Here is a 9,384-nt window from a genome sequence, read left to right as displayed (position 1 = left end):
ATGCATGGCACGTGAATAGGGCAGGGAACGCCCAGGGTGGATGACCCCAGAGATTGGGCGCATGAAGTAGGCATCCAAGTGGTCATCCCGTGCCAGATGCGCTTCAGCAGGGTAGCCTTACGCACTAAGATGACCCTAAGACTGGGTAATAGTGTCATTAAGGCGCCCCTACAGGATGTTTAAGTCACAGTCAGCAAGAAGGGCAGAGACACTGAAAGGTATATAAGAGGTAACAACATACATAACAAGGTACGCTTTTGTTAGTACGCATTACGCATTACTAAGAGAAGCAACACAGAGAGAGAGAGGACACACACAGTGCTCTCAGAGTTAGAGTTTGGTGTTTCATTGCCCGAGAGTTTGACTTGAGCGTCGGAGTGCAAACGGCCGCGAGGGCGCCCTTTGTCTCTTTGTTTTCAGGTGTTTCCATCAAAGGAAAGGGACGTAGGAAGGGAGGGCTCTTGGACGCGAAGTTATCAGAGGCACCAAGGACGCGAAGGTCAACTGGCGGGAACATTTGGCGCCCACCGTGGGGCACATTCTAAAACATCTATCCCAACCGCAAGAAAGTGAGAAGGTTCATCAAGATTCGTCAAGAATCGTGAAGACTCATCAAGACTCATCAAGATTCATCAAGACTCATCAAGATTCATCAAGAAACGTTCAAGAATGAGGAATATCAGGCAAAGCTCTACTGCACCAGTTGGAAGTGATGGTTTGACCCTGTAACAGGTTATGGAAATGATGCAGGGCCTCCAAGAAGCGATGGCAGCGTCAAGAGCTGACCAGGAGCGTACCCAGATGGATCTGGCTGCATCGCAAGCAAGAAATGAGGAGTTGCGGTGCGGGGTGCTTGTATGGTTTTGCGGAGGACTAGGTGGAGGTGCGGGGGCATTTGCAGCTGAGGACCACCTTTACGGATGGCTCTGCATCCCGCACGGAGAACATAAGATACTTGGTGGTTGATGGCAAATTCATGAAGTTCTTCTTAGAATCATGTGTAAGATGGTGCGGAAGCCATGGATGTGTATGAGCAAGATCCTCCTAAGAGCTATGGTGATCTTGAAGGTGCATGGTATGTATGGAAGTTGGGAGGTTCGGCCAGCCCAATGAGAGGTGAAGGAGGTGAAGATTAGAGCCTAGAAACTAGGTAGAAGCAAAGCTTGGCACAAAGTTGGCAGCATAACTTTACTATCAATAATCTTGAAAATACAAGGTGTAGGCTCCTCTTTTTATAGGCTAAAGAGGACCATAATGCAACCCTAATGCTAATCAAAATGAAATGCAAATTTACATCACATGGAGCACATGGCCATGTGGAGAATCCTTCTAGAAAGTGACCAAATCTTTAGCAAATCTAGGTCAAGTCTCATGGAATCGAGTTTATGCTATTTACACCACAACTAATACTAAGCTACCCCTAATGGGCCTTCATGTAGCATAAACAAATCTGCATGGATTCGCTTGGCCATGGGCTTAGCAATTTGGTCCTAGACGCTCCTTTCATTGGCCTAGACGCTCTCCACCTTGAGCTAGACGCTCCTCCCCTTTGGCCTAGACGCTCCTCCCTTAGCCCTAGACGCTCTTGGTTTGGCTTTGGGTGCTCATGTCTTGGCTTTTGTCTTTCTTGTGAAGTTGTGCTTGGCCCTCTTCCATCAGTGGTTAATGCCCACTCAGCCTATAATATCTTGTTGAGGAGACCGACATTGATTCGATTGAGGGCGGTGGCGGCGACACGCCACATGAAGATGAAGTTGCCAGACTTGAGTGGGAAGGTGATAGTAATCAAGTCAGACCAGCAAGAGGCTAAGAGGTGCTATGAGAACAACCTCAAAACCAAAAGGGGGGTGTTCATGGTTGTGGAGCGCCCACCCATCAAAGACGACCGTGCAGGAGTCGCCGCGCGAAAAGCACTTGGGAGAGGCAACCCGAGCTAGTTGGGAATATCGTGGAGAGGCAGATTGGGGGCAGAATGTTCAAACTTGGTAAGTCGTTGGACCAAGTGGAGCAAGACCGAGTCGTTGGGGTGATAGCATGACACTTAGACACTTTCGCATGGTCCGCCTCGGACATGCTAGGCATAGACCCAGATTTCCTGTGCCATCGCCTCACCATGGACCCCAAGGTCAGGCTCGTCCGCTAGAGAAGAAGGAAGTTCAATGAAGAAAGACGGCGGGTCGTCCAGGAAGAAACGAAGAAGTTGTTGAGTGCCGACCACATAAGGGAGATTCAATACCCTGAGTGGTTGACGAATGTGGTCTTGGTGAAGAAGGCCAATGGGAAGTGGATGATGTGTGTGGACTTCACTGACCTCAACAAGGCGTGCCTAAAGGACTCGTACCCCCTACCAAGCATCGACGCCTTGGTGGACAACGCCTCGGGTTGTAAAATGCTTAGTTTCCTAAACGCTTTCTCTGGGTACAACCAGATAAAGATGCACCCTAGAGACGAGTGCAAGACGATGTTTATGACCGAGACATCTTGTTACTGCTACACAGTGATGTCGTTCGATTTGAAGAATGCAGGCGCCACCTACCAAAGGCTGATGGACAGAGTCCTTGCACCCATGTTGGGAAGGAATGTGCAGGCCTACGTAGATGATATGGTGGTGACTTCGCAGGAGAGGGGCCAACATGTGTCTGATTTGGAAGAGCTATTTGCGACAATAGCTAAATATCATTTGAAGTTTAACCCCGAAAAGTGCGTCTTCGGGGTCGAGGCGGGTAAGTTCTTGGGTTTCCTACTCACCGAACGTGGGATAAAGTCGAACCCAGAGAAGTGTGTGACAATCCTTGCCATGAGAAGTCCAGCCTTGATGAAAGAAGTGCAATAGTTGACAGGGTAGATGGCCGCCCTGTCCAGATTCGTATCCGCTGGAGGGGACAAAGGCCATCCCTACTTCCAGTGTTTGAGGAGAAATAGTCGGTTCGTGTGGACAGCGGAGTGTGAGGAGGCATTCCTCAAGCTAATGGAGTATCTGGGTGCTCCTCCCGTGCTGTGTAAGCCATAGCTGGGTGTACCGCTCCGGTTGTACTTTTTCGTGACGGAGCGGGTGATCAGCTCGGTCCTCGTTCAGGAGCAGGACCAGGTACAAAAACCAATATACTTTGTGAGCAAAGTATTGCAGGGGCTAGAGATGAGATACCAAGCCCTGAAGAAGGCAGCCCTGACCGTGGTGTTCTCGGCTAGGAGGCTTCGTCATTACTTTCAGAGTTTCACGGTGGTGGTGATGACGAATTTACTTATCCGGAAGGTGCTGCAGAAGTTGGACGTGGCAGAAAGGATGGTGCGTTGGGCGGTGGAGCTCTCGGAGTTCGATGCTCAGTATGAGCCCCGAGGCTCCATCAAAGGCCAGGCTTATGCAGACTTTGTGGTAGAGCTCTCCTTAGGAGGTACATAGCAGGAAGAGGAAGCCAGTTTCAGATGGGTGCTCTCTGTGGATGGGTCCTCCAATCAGCAGGGAAGTGGAGCTAGCGTGATCTTAGAGGGGCCAAACGGACTGTTGATCGAGCAGGCCTTGAGGTTTGCTTTCAAGGCTAGCAACAACCAGACAGAATACGAAGCCCTCATAGCCGAAATGCTCTTGGCCAAGGAGATGGGGGCGCGGAGTTTGCTGGCAAAGAGCGATTCCCAGTTGGTTACAGGTCAAGTGACCGGGGAGTACCAAGCCAAGGATCCACAGATGACCGCGTACCTGGGGTATGTCCAAGTCTTGAAGAGTGTGTTTGTTGTGTTTGAGTTGGTGCACGTCCCGAGAGAGCAAAATGCCCGAGTTGACTTGCTAGCCAAACTCGCCAGTTCGGGCAAGGGGGGAAGGCAGAGGACGGTGATACAGGAAACCCTCAAAACACCACAGACATTTGTCGTTGATAATATGGTAGGCGTTCATTAGGTTAGTACGTTCAGGGGAGGAGCGAGGAAACATCGGTCATTGACATAGGAGATGCTGAGGACGCCCAGTATAAGCGCTTACCCAGTTCCGCTGGGGGATCCCATGCATGTATACGTAGTTGAGGAGGGGGATACATGGATAACGCCCTATAGGCGCTACCTGACCGATGGGATACTTCCATTGGAGTCCACGGAAGCCAAGAAGATAAAGAAGAACTCTGCCAAGTACACCCTCGTTGTCGGGGAACTGTACAGGCATGGGTTCACCCTCCCGATTTTGGTGTGTAAGCAGAGACCAGTGTACACGTATAATGGCAGAGCTCCATGAGGGGATTTGCGGTAGCCACGTGGGAGGGCGGTCCTTGGCATCAAAGGCCGTCCGTGCGGGTTATTACTGGCCCACAACGAGAGAAGATTACATAAGGCACGCCTAGCGGTGCAACCAGTGTCAACAGCACGCCGACTGGCACAAGGTGCCTCCAAAAGAGCTGAGGTCGATTTATAGCCCGTGGCCTTTTCACACATGGGGAATCGACATTTTGTGCCCTTTTCCTTTGGCGGTAAGGCAGATGAAGTATCTTGTAGTGGCCAGTGAATACTTCACGAAGTGGATTGAGGCTGAGCCAGTAGCACAGATCACAACTCACAAGGTACAACACTTCGTGTGGAAGAATATAGTATGTCGCTTTGGCGTACCGAGGCGTCTAATTTCTGACAACTGTACACAGTTTGCAAGCCAGCAACTGGGCAAGCTATGCACAGAGGTTGGGATAAAGCAGGTGTTCGCATTGGTGGAGCACCCCTAGACAAATGGGCTGGTTGAGTCCGCCAACAAAGTCCTACTCAGGGGGCTGAAGAGAAGACTTGAGAAGGCTAAGGGGACCTGGGCAGAGGAGGTTCCTAGAATAGTGTGGGCTTACCACACCATGCCTCAGTCCACTACTAGAGAGACACCCTTCAGCTTGGTGTACGGGTCAAACGCAATGATCCCAGTAGAGATTCAGGAGAGCTCGCCACGTTTTCAAAGCTTCGTGGCTGAGGAGTCTAACGAAGAAAGAAAGGTGAACCTGGATCTGATAGACGAGGTCAGAGAGGAGGCAAGGATCAAAGCTGAAGCAGTAAAGAAAAGGGTGGAGCATAAGCACAGTTCCAAGATAAAGCCTTAACAGTTCCAAGTCGCTGACCTGGTAATGCGGAAGGCTCACCCATACCAGTTGGAGAACAAGTTGTCCCCCAAGTGGACTGGCCCTTTCAGGGTGATGGAAGTCCTGGGAAACGGGGTGTACAGGCTTGAGACCTTGGAGGGAGGCGCCATTCCTCGTACTTGGAATGCAGCCAATCTCAAGTTTTATTTCAGTTAAAACTCTAGCATTGTACACAGTTTAAGGGGACACTCCTTTTCCCTTTTTAAGGGTTTTTTAACGAGGTCACCCAATAAAATTTACATTTGAAGTACGCGTATTCTCAAGTTTTCTGTACAATGCAGAGGCGAGCATGTCGCCTTGGTGTTTAGACACCTCGAGAGGGAGTGACAGCTTCCTCTGGGACGCCTCCCCCTCGAGCGTGGGCGCCAAGGAGCAAGGTTCAGTCAGAAACGAACCTGTTGCCTTGGTGTTTAGACACCTCGAGAGGGAGTGACAACTTCCTTTGGGATGCCATCGCCTTGGTGTTTAGACACCTCGAGAGGGAGTGGCAACTTCCTTTGGGATGCCTCCCCCCTCGGGCATGGGCGCCAAGCGCGAGCAACAAGGTTCAACCAGCGATGAACTAGTCGCCTTGGTGTTTAGACACCTCAAGAAGGAGTGGCAGTTTCCTTCGGGACGCCTCCTCTTCGAGCGTGGGCACCAAGTGCACCGGTCGTCTTGGTGTTTAGACACCTCAAGAGGGAGCGACGATTTCTCTAGGGATGCCTCCTCCTCGAGCGTGGGCACCAAGTACGAAAAACCCCAAGTGCATCTGTTGTCTTGGAGTTTAGACACCTCAAGAGGGAGTGACGGTTTCCTTCGGAACGCCTCCTCCTCGAGCGTGGGCACCAAGTACGAGCAATAGGGTTCACCCAGCTAAGTCTCCCTTCGCCTCTGAGCGAAGACAAGGCCAGTAACGCGCCTCGAGGCTAGACACCTTGAGACCGCAAAGTATGAACAAGTATCAGCAAAGGAGTTTTCCTTGTCTAAACAAGAAGTTGAGGAAAGGGCAGTTGAAGGTTCACACATGCTCACTTCCATCACAGGTCGTTAGGCAGTTAAGGCAGAGGGCGAGAAGGCGTGCTACCTAAAGTTCGAAGTTTTAAAATTTGTCAAGGACGTCGTACGGTGTTAGCATCATAACGTTGTTAGTAAAAGCGACAAGTTAAAGACACAGACCTCGACAAACAAGGATGATTAAGGCAAGTAAAATAAGGTGCGAGTTGTATTAAAATTATAAGTGTTTTGAAGGAAGCAGTTTTCAAGCCTAAAGTTTAAGCAAGTTCCTTCTGAGGACGCCTTGGCACAATCTTCCCATCAATGATGTGGTTCGACATCGTGAAGGGGGAAACGTCCATCTCAGGATGCTTGCAAGCAACCTAAGCGAGAGCATCTTCGAACCCTGCAGCGTAGGCATCGACAACATCATCAAGGAGCTCCGCCTTGGCTTTCTCGAAGTCTTCAGCTTGCAAGGTGAGCTCCTCTTTGGCCTTCTCAAGGGCTTCAGCCTTTGCGGTGAGCTTTGCCTCCACCTTGCCCAATTGCACCTCCCGATCAACAGACTGCTCTTCAAGGTTGGCCATTTTAGTTTTGCTGGTCGCAGCCTCTTCTTGGAGTTCCACCACCTGAGTGCGTAGTGGCACAACTTTACCCAGTAGGGTGGTGAACTCTTGGCCTTTGTCATGGAGCTTCTTGTTAGCTTCTAGCTTGGCCTGTCGGAGGGCACTTAGCTCCTGGTTTAGTGCAGTCTCACGAATGAAGAAGCCTTGAGCCTGTTTCTCATGTTGTTCCTTCGCCAGGGCCAGTTCTTCTGCCAAGGCTAGTTGCTCTTTAGCCTTCGACTCTGCCTCATGGGAGAAGGTGTTAGCCTGCACAAAGAATTCACTGAGGCTGAGAGCCAAGTTCTCCTGCACAGCCTCGTTGGTGGAGCTTCCCATGGCCCCTTTCTGGTAACCTTTCAGGATTTGTTGGAGGATCAGGGGAAGCTCCGGGGCAGGAGCAGGAGTAGGTTCTGTTGAACCAAGTGGTGTTCAAGCTTTGAAGAATCCAAACTCTTTGAAGGATGTTGAAGCGTTGGCTGTGCTTGGTGTTGTTGTGCTGGTTTAGTATAGTTATGGGGTAGTTTGAGTTTTGTAATCCACCCCTTGATCGAATCTAAAGCATAAAGCATTCTCAATCTTTGTAAATATAAAATGTTTTCAAACTAAGTTAAAACAACCGATTGTTTATACTTAGGTGTTTTGAGAAAAAGATTGAAAATGTTTTTCAAATGGTTGAACTGCTAAGAAACAAAACAACCGATTGATTCGAGGAAACAACCGATTGTTTGTTTTGGGACCATAACAGAAAAACTGTTTTATCTTTGACTGAGCTTTAAATGATTTAACTGCTTACGCTCCAGTCATTAAATGCTTTGACCAATCTTTTAATGCAATTTAAAAGTTTGTTAAGATTTGATAACAAACTACATCTTTGAATAAATTCAGAATAACAGATTTGAGAATCAATCTTTGACAAGTTTTTGAGTTTTTCAAAGAGCTGAGATTGCTAAGAGTTTGTGATTGATCAAAGTTTGTGGAATAGGATTCTGCTTGTATTGATTTAAGATTATCTTCTGTAATAGGTGTAATCATTGTACTCTGTGAAACAAGTTTCGTTTATGTGTTTGCTAAGATTGGTTGTGTGTTCTTGAAGGGATCAAGATCAACAATCTTGGTGTTGGTGTGTTGGCCAAGGAGAGTGTGTTTCTTGAGGTGTTCAAGGTCATTCTCTTGGTTGTTGTGTAAGTGATCAAGTTGTGATTGCTTAGTGGATTTCCTCAGGGTTTCTGAGAAGACTGGATGTAGCTCTGGGTTTGGAGTGAACCAGTATAAACATCTGCGTACAATCTTTCTATCCCTAACTCTTTAAATTCAGTTTTATTTGTTGTTTGCTGGTATAAACAACCGATTGTTTCTATGAAACAACCGATTGTTTTTCTGGTTGTGCTGATTTTGTTTGCTGTTTTTGGTAAACTTAATTTCTTATCAATAGTTTCCTGAGATAAATTCATTCTTGTTTTAAAAGTTTACAAAAACCCTCTTTAAACAATTCACCCCCACTCTAGTTTAAAGCCATCCATTCTAACAATTGGCATCAAGAGCTTGGTTCTTGAAAGTTATTCAAGTTGATCCTAAAAAAATCTTTTTTAATGGCTGATAGACTACCTTTTGGGGAAGGTGCTTCAATTAACAGACCACCTCTGTTTTGTGATTTGAACTACCAGTTTTGGAAAGTAAGAATGAAAATATTTATGGAATCTCTTGACAAAGGAATTTGGGATGCAATTGAAAATGGTCTTTTTGTCCCAAAGTTTGAAAAGGATGGATCTGTCATTAAGAAACCATGGTCTTAATGGACTGATGCAGAAAGCAAAAAGGCCAAATTCGATTGCATTGCCAAAAATATTATAACCTCTACTTTAAATTCTGATGAGTTTTTCAGGGTCTCGCAATGCAAATCATCAAAAGAAATGTGGGACACCTTGGAAGTCACTCATGAAGGAACAAATGAGGTGAAAAGAGCTAGAAAGCATGCTCTAATCCAAGAGTATGAGATGTTTAGAATGCTTAAAGGAGAAACAATTGCTGAGGTGCAGAAAAGATTCACGTACATCATCAATCACCTTATGAGCCTTGACAAGACCTTTAATAAAGAAGAGCTGAACATCAAGATCTTGAAATGTCTTGATAGAGCATGGCAACCAAAGGTAACTGCTATTTCCGAATCTAAAGATCTAACATCATTAAGTGTTGCTTCTTTTTTTGGAAAGCTTAGGGAACATGAGCTAGAGATGAATAGTCTCAATGTTCAAGAGTGTGAAGATAAGCGCACAAGGAGCATAGCCTTAAAAGCATCCAAGCACAAAGGGAAACAAGATTCCAGTGATGAAGAAAACCTTAGCTTGCTGTCAAGAAAGTTCAGCAAATTCCTAAAGAGAAACCACAACAAAGATAGGTATGGAAACAAGAAATCCAATGATTTTAATTCAAATAACTATACTTGTTTTGGTTGTGGTGAGCAAGGTCATATAAAGGCAGATTGTCCAAACAAAAGCAAGGAGAAAAAGGGCCTACATAACGTGGGATGAAAATGAGATATCATCATCAAGTTCTTCATCAAGTGAAGATGAAAATGCAAACATCTGCTTGGTTGCTGAAAATGATGATGAATCTTGCAACTCAAGTGAGGTAAGTTCATGTGCTTCATTAAATGAACAAAATTACAGTGAATTGCTTGAAGCTTTTCAAGAAACACATGATGAAGCTAA

Source organism: Phaseolus vulgaris, chromosome 5 (genome assembly GCF_051622355.1).
Source record: "Phaseolus vulgaris cultivar YP4 chromosome 5, ASM5162235v1, whole genome shotgun sequence".
Classification (NCBI taxonomy): domain Eukaryota; kingdom Viridiplantae; phylum Streptophyta; class Magnoliopsida; order Fabales; family Fabaceae; genus Phaseolus; species Phaseolus vulgaris.
This window is presented reverse-complemented; position numbering follows the sequence as displayed.